The sequence below is a fragment of the Lipotes vexillifer genome, unplaced genomic scaffold (genome assembly GCF_000442215.2).
Source record: "Lipotes vexillifer unplaced genomic scaffold, Lipotes_vexillifer_v1.1 scaffold92, whole genome shotgun sequence".
Classification (NCBI taxonomy): Eukaryota; Metazoa; Chordata; class Mammalia; order Artiodactyla; family Lipotidae; genus Lipotes; species Lipotes vexillifer.
This window is the reverse complement of record NW_006786963.1, coordinates 2,029,698-2,037,421: the sequence shown is the minus strand read 5'-3', so window position 1 is coordinate 2,037,421 and position 7,724 is coordinate 2,029,698.

Below are 7,724 nucleotides of genomic sequence, written 5' to 3'. Positions count from 1 at the left end.
ATATTTATCTTACCTGTGATCACCAGGAGGCCTCTCAACAGCAGCATCAATCGGATTCACCAGAGAATCCAGAGGCTTCACTTTGGAGATGAATGGACTTAGACAACCACATACGGAAAGAGAGCAACTGCTGCTCCAAACAGATGAAATGGTACCCTGAGTATTTTTCCAAAGAGAAAGAAAAGAAAAGAAAAGATAAGATAAGATATGGGGATGGGAGCTAGAAGAGAATAAACACGGAGAGAGCACAAAGTTCAATGGACTCAATCTGACCAAGGTTGGGGGAGTGGCCGGCGAGGAGATTCACACCACCCTTGTCCATACTTTCTCCACATTCCCAGTGGCATCAGTATCTGGAGAACTTTCAAAAATTTCAGACTCCTGGGCTCCACCCATGGCTGGGTGAACTTGAGAAAGTCAAGTTGTTTCTTACTTGTGCATCATTGAGTCACCAGAGCACGTAGGAGCTTGGAGAAGCTGTTGAATTTTCAGAATATGAAAAAGAAGCTGCCTCATTATGTCGTGAAGGTGGTGACTCTACTTGCCGGAGACCCGCACCTGCTACGATCTTGCTGCATAATGTGTGGAAAATGAGTGATTGTTTTTAACATCTTCATCTCTAAAACCAAAGTACATCATGCTCCCTCCTATGTCAAAGGAAAGGAAGATAAAGCAATTCGAGCACATTGGTAAAAATAAAAATTACAGATACAATAGGAGCTTCACATTTTATTTAGGTAAACCAAACATATAAGCCATGCTTTGCCTGCTTTCACTGGTTTCCAGAACTGTGTCCCAGATAGGAGGTGATATAGACTTGGGGTATCTCTTCTCATACAGTAGTGCTTCTTAAGGTATCCGCAGGGTCCCTGACTCAGTTTTTGCTATATGGGGGGGTTGGTTGTTAAAAAAACAGATTCTCAGGCCCCACTCTACACCTATGGAATCATGACAATCTCTGAGCTGTGAGGTCTGGGTATCTGGTTTTTAATAAGCTCCCCAGGAGATTTTTATGCACAATGAAGTTTAAGAACTATTGCTCCGAACTCTAAGTCCTCTGGAACAGGAATGGAAATACATTCATCATTGTAGCCTTTTCAGTGTATTGAATATAATAGGTGGCAAAATTAACATCTGTTGAGTAAATGAAGACATGAAGAAAGAAAGTATTTCATCCTTGATCCTTCTAGTAGCATGTTTTTATAATCAGAGGCCTTGGTAGACTGTGTGTAGGGGGGTAAGGCAAGCTTTAAGCTCTACCTCCTGATGAGGAGGCAGCTTTAAATACAAAAAATGCCCCTTTCAAAATGATCCAGGAAGACTTTTAAGAAAAGCCTCTAGGGAGCTAATTAAAGAGTCAGAGGCAAACAGGCTGCTGAATTAGGTCTTTGGCAAGCCACTGAACTCAAGGAGGAAAATCGTAGACCAGTAATAACCACGAAAAACCCTGAGGCTGGGGAGATATACACTGATAGCAAAAGGTCAGAGGACAGATCATGAGGAGTAAACTGGTAGCTAGAAGGTACAAGGCATCCATGCATCCAGCTTCTAGAAAGCATTAAGTCTCTATCCAGAGCAGGAGAGAAGATGGGAACTTGAGACACTTCTGAGTCTACCTTTAGTGAACCTTGGGTGGTGGGTGTGGAGAGACCCATGGAGGATGTCAGTGGAGCAGAAGAGCTGCCTGAGCAGTAAAGCACAGAACTTGGGCCGTGGCTCCCTGGTTTAAAAGAACGTTCACAATTTGTGGGTCTGGTTCCTTTGAACAAACACCTGAGGTTTCTACAGGGCAAGGAGAAAACAGGCCTCCCTGAAAAGTTAATTGTTACAAATTGCTTCTTGCTATGACCATATAATTAAATTTTCTGTTCTAATGTTGTTTGTTTAAGCTACATTGTAGGGTAACCCTTAGTGACTTATATTCAGAGCTGGCTATTATCACACACGTCCCCACATGCTTTAATATTTTCCAAATAAAGAATTCCTTTCTTCTCCAGCTTTTAGTTAGGTGGAACCTTTAGACAAACCAACTTAGTGGGAACAACATAGGAGGTTTTCCCAAGAATGAGTAGTGTAGATGCTAAAACTTTGCAGGACAAGAGCTGTGCAAATGGCAGGGGACCTGTGACAGTCTGATCTTGCATATTGCTTCATCCACAGCTTCACACAGCATTGTAGGAGCTGAGCCAGAGTGGGTGATGTAATTACTCTGAAATAGGCGGTAGAGTCCCAGCTTCCTTCCTCTGCACAACGATGCTAATGGAGCATCCTTGACCTCAGTTCTCTAAAACCCTCAAATAGCATGAAAGAAACCCTAGAAAGAGGTAGGGCTTCCCCAGAATTCCTTTAAGATGCAAACAATCTGGCCCAGTCCTGCAGAAACCACACAGATCACAGCCAACTACTGCCAAATAAAGCAGCAAATCCCTCTAATTAGAAAGGCCAATTAAAGAATTCAAAGGGAAATGGTGAATCCCTTATTTTGAAAATGAAGGGTGTCTTCTCTCTATAAAGCATTAATCATCTGTGAGGTATTGTCCCAGGATAAGGACCCTCAGCACCGCTTATGACCAGCATTGTAGCAAAGAGTGAGTCATCCAGCAGACACAATCTGAAAGGGACGGGGCAATCCAAATCCGCTGGCTGTGTACTCTTTTCTCCTTTTTGCTGCTTACCTCGGGTTGAAAAATTTTTGCTCGTTTTTTTGACCCAATAGCTCACATGAACCATGGTTTTTCTATGGGTGGTAGGGTAGTAGACAAGAAAAAGGAGGATGGGTTTAGCTTGCTAACTAAACCACCATAGGCAAGTGCACATATCCTCCTGTGATGCAGATTCCTGACTCTTATTTCTGACTTAGAACTTAAGGAGATTTTTTTCTGTTGAATTCACTTAGGTTCTTAAGTAGGGAAAAAATACTAAATTGTTTTATAAGGAATGTACAAAGAAAATGTATCCATCTGAGATACTAGAATGATGCTGACTTCTGTCTTTGATCTACTTTTTAATCAGCTAAAATTTTCTGGGTACCAAGCATTGGTCTATGCACTTTCCCTGAATTCTCTCCTTTCATCCTCATGATGACTTTTTGAGGTAGGTACTCTGATTATCTTTCTTTGACGAATGAGAAAACTGAAGCCTAGAGAGGTTAAGTAATTTGCCTAAGGGTGAAAACCTAGTAAGTAGCAGAAAGACAGGACTCGTACCTGGGGCAGTCAGACCCCAGCAGGATCTCCTAGTCAGTTGATACACTTTACTACCCTTGAGATTTTGCCTTTGCAAAGTGTTTGTTAACAGTAAAGTCATATCCTTACATAAAACATTCGTGTAATTATTATCAAAATCCATTTAGTTTTCTGATTCATTGAGATGGTATAATTGACCTATTAAAATAAGCATGTGCGAAAATGTAGAACACGTAACATTTCTAGTGATGATATATCTTCTTTAAGCTCAACCATTGAGGAATAGAAGAGCTGGCTGTGATTTCTTCTCATTTTCCATGTATCTGTAAAAACTAAAATAGATCCATTTGACCTATCACCTGTACTTTTTTTTTTTTTTTTGCGGTACGCGGGCCTCTCACTGTTGTGGCCTCTCCCGTTGCGGAGCACAGGCTCCGAACGCGCAGGCTCAGCGGCCATGGTTCACGGGCCCAGCCGCTCCGCGGCATGTGGGATCTTCCCAGACCGGGGCACGAACCCGTGTCCCCTGCATCGGCAGGCGGACTCTCAACCACTGCGCTACCAGGGAAGCCCTCCCCTGTACTTTTATTGCAACCAATGAAAAGAAAGTACAGTTAAGTATAACAAACGAGACAAGAAATATAAACAAAACAGTTTATAACATTATTTAATGCTTTCCCTAAATCATTTGAATGATTCTGCATGAAGTTATAATGATATGCTCTTCTTTGAGATAAATTGCTTGTTTTCTTGATTCTAAGATGCAAATTTTTTTTCACATCTTGATGTTTTTGAAATTAGTAGATGCCTTATAATCAATGTGAACACTTAATGTAGAATTCTTTATCCTCTTTCCACCCTCCGAGAAACTGTTATTAAAAGTATGGTGTATCTTAGAATCTTAAAATAGAAGAAGTATATAGTACTTTACATTCTTGTTAAGATTTATAACACTAGGTCAGTCAATATAGAATGCCCATTGTCTTGCTCTGTGGACACAGTTGGCTTTGCCCAAACTGGCACTTTAGACATAATGGAAAAAACACTGAATATCTTTTAAAGCTTACATTTAAAGATATAATTGTATGCCTACATTTAGGATTCTAAACACCATTCTTCCACGAAAAGAGACTACAGTTGATTCCAGGACTAGGACAGAGAAAATCCAGGATGAGCTTAGAACATCTTGCTGTGCTACAAAATAATGATCACAAAATGATGAAGACATGTCAAATGGATACAAGAGCCAACTTGAAAAGGCTCCACATAAGTTCCACTAATCGAATATGTGACAATTTGTGCTTTGAAATGGATAATTACAGTAATTTATTATAACTCATTGAATAAAATAAGAACCCATGAGTCCAAATTGATAATAACTTAATACATAAATAAATAACAAGTGAGAAGGGGAAGCTCTTCTTACAATAGAATGTTACATCATAAATTAGAAAGAATGATAGAATTTAAAAATCACCATTTTGCAGTCATCCACAGTATTCTGTTAAGTATATCTTCATGGGATGCTATAAGGATTAGTCCAAGTTTGATGAGAAACAGGGTATTTATATAGTCTCAAAGTATCTTTCCACAGATTTCTTGTTAATATCAAGGGGAAAAATGGTAACCTTCCAATGGAGAAACCTGACACAGAGTACTTCAACCACGGTCAAAGTTAATATCACCAACAGTGGGACAGTGAGACATCCTGTGTCTCCGGATGGGACACACAAAGAAGGACACAGCATTTTTTACACACCACCCCTGCTGCCAATAGATAAGTGGCATGGAAACATGAGGAAATATCAAACTCCACAAACAGTTGGTCTGTACTCTTTTTAAAATATCAGTGTCATAAAAGACAGTGAAAGCCTGAGAAACTGTCCCAGATTAAAAGAAACTAAAGAAACATGATAACTGAAGGAAATGTTTTATCTTGTATTTGATTCTGAATTGGGCATGGGGTTGGGGAGGCTGGCTATAACGGACATTACTGGGACAATTGGTAAATTCGACAATGAACCTTCTGTTAGATAATAGTGCTGTATGAATATTAAATGTTCCCGATTAAATAACTATATTGTTTATGTAGGAGCATGCCCTTGTTTCTTTTCAAAGACAAAATTGAACTACTTAGGGGTAAAGAGACATGATTACAAATAATTTCAAATGGTTCAGCATAGTAACATATATCACATGGAGAAAACAAATTAGCAAAGTGTTAACAATTGGTAAATTTGGATTAAGAGAATACAGGAGTTATTTTTATTATTCTTGAAACTCTTCTATAAATTAAAAATTATTTCAGAATAATTAAAATAGCTAAAAAGTAGGTTAAAAATTTTTAATCCATTTGTATTCTGTTTGAATGTATTTTTTAAAGTAAATTTTGAAGCATTTGTGTCAATGGATCTTTTGATAGAGGCTGGAAATTTGTAGTAAAAAAGTAGTAAATAAATAAACTTGATGTGTAAGTTAATGGCCAGCCCCAGGTTTCAAAAGAGGTTCTTGGAAAGAAAAGTTGTTAGATGAAGGAAAATCTATTTGGAAAGATGATTTTATATAGGACCTTGAATTCTTGTTGTATGACTGTTCTTATTATCTGCTTTTGGTATAAAACAAAAAGAAATAACCACTTTGAGATTTAAAGAATTTAAAAAGTAAGCAAAATAATTAAAATGTTAGATGGTATAATTGCCAAGCAAAATGGGGTAAAGTTCCTTGTAAGGACATTTGATGATAAGCCAATATGCTCAAAAGCAGAGTGTGAATCCTGGAATGTATTTGTCACTAAGAAAAAATTCTGTAAGAATTGTTTTATAATCTTCCCAAGCTAGGACCAGAATTAAATTAAGCAAGAATTGTTTTATAATCTTCCCAAGCTAGGACCAGAATTAAATTAAGTAAGCAAACAGTTAAGAATTATACATTGGTATCTTATATCATGTATTTATATTTCTTTAACAGAAATGCACTTATATTCCTCCAAGTAGCCTATCATTTTTATTATACTATCTTCTGGTTAGTTTTTTGTATACTGTCATTTTTTTGTATATTATCTTCTGGTTAGTTCACAGTTTAATTGTGATCTCCTGATACAGTTTAATTTTAAAGGAAGGCAAAGTTGGCTATAGCATGCCCTGTGGTCTAGGCCATCAATTACTCATGATCATACTCCATGGAACCTTACAAATATGCCATCATTTTCTAAGAGAAATTTACGTGATTTGTATGAAAGTTGCAAAATGGTTTGTTTTGGAATCTAAATCTACAAAACAGGGAGGAAATGCCATTGATGTCTAGTACATGTCTTGCTTTCTCTAGTACATGTCTCAGTGTCACGCTTACTTGTAACTAAGATCTTGAAAGACCAATGCTGGTATATACAGAAAGACTTTCCTTCTGGTTCTTCTTGATAGCTAACGACTATGGTGGGTACCTTGGGAATCTCCGGAAACTTTGAAGAACTTTTTTTTTTTTTTAACAGTATGTAAGTTTATAGAAATGTGTTTCCCTCCTACCCTCTTGGTAAAACCATTTAAAGCTGCAGTTTTCTGATCTGTCTAAATTTACGAGAATATCAAAATACTTGATAGGCTAATGAGGCTGACCTTGACATAGGCATTCATTAGGCCTGAATTAGAGAGCCCAAAATTACAAGATCATCAATCCACAAGTACTTATTTAGTACTATGTGGGAAGTGTCTGCTAGCTGCTCTATGAGGAACACAACTAAAATAGTTCCTCTGGGCTCCTGGAGCTCAACTCTACAGAAGTAGGTACGATCTAGGCAATATATTCCAAGTGTCATGGGAGTGGTAGAGGACGAGGACCAGTGAGAAGTGGGACCATCTCTCCTTGCTGCGGTGGGACCCAGCCCTATTGCTAAGGAAAAGCCAAAGACCACAGAGGCTCTGTAATACTACAATTGTGAAAACCAAACTCAGAAAAGTTGTTCGTTGATAAGAAGCACATAAAATAATTCAAGTTTCCTGCTTTTTCTGATTTGAATAGAAATTTTTGTTTAGCTTCTTAAAGCAGCTGGGGGTGGGATAGGGAGGGGAAGGGGACAAATGCCAGAATGGGTTCTCATCAATCACAACTATGACATTTAATCATTTAGAAACTCAATTTTCTAATTGAGCAAATGAGGATAAAACTACATGTTTTGCATCTTATACCTGGTGGGTGGATTAGGAGAATCATACGAAACGATATCAAAGTACTTGGGAAATAATTAAGTGCTATAAGAATGTAGAGAATTGTTAATAACATCTGACATTTATCAAGTACTTATTATGTGCCAGGCATTGTGCTGGCACTTTATATTCATTACCTCAGTTAACCCTTCTGCAACCCTGAGAGGCAGGTACTATTATCAACGTTTGAGAGGAAGAAACTGAGGTTTACAGTGATTAATGGTGCAAGGGTAAGTGCCCCAGAGAGATTTTAGTCTCGGGCGACCTGATTCAAGAGTCCCCACATAATTACTCTTCTTACCTACTCTCAATTATTATGGGTGCAGCCAAAATGGATGTG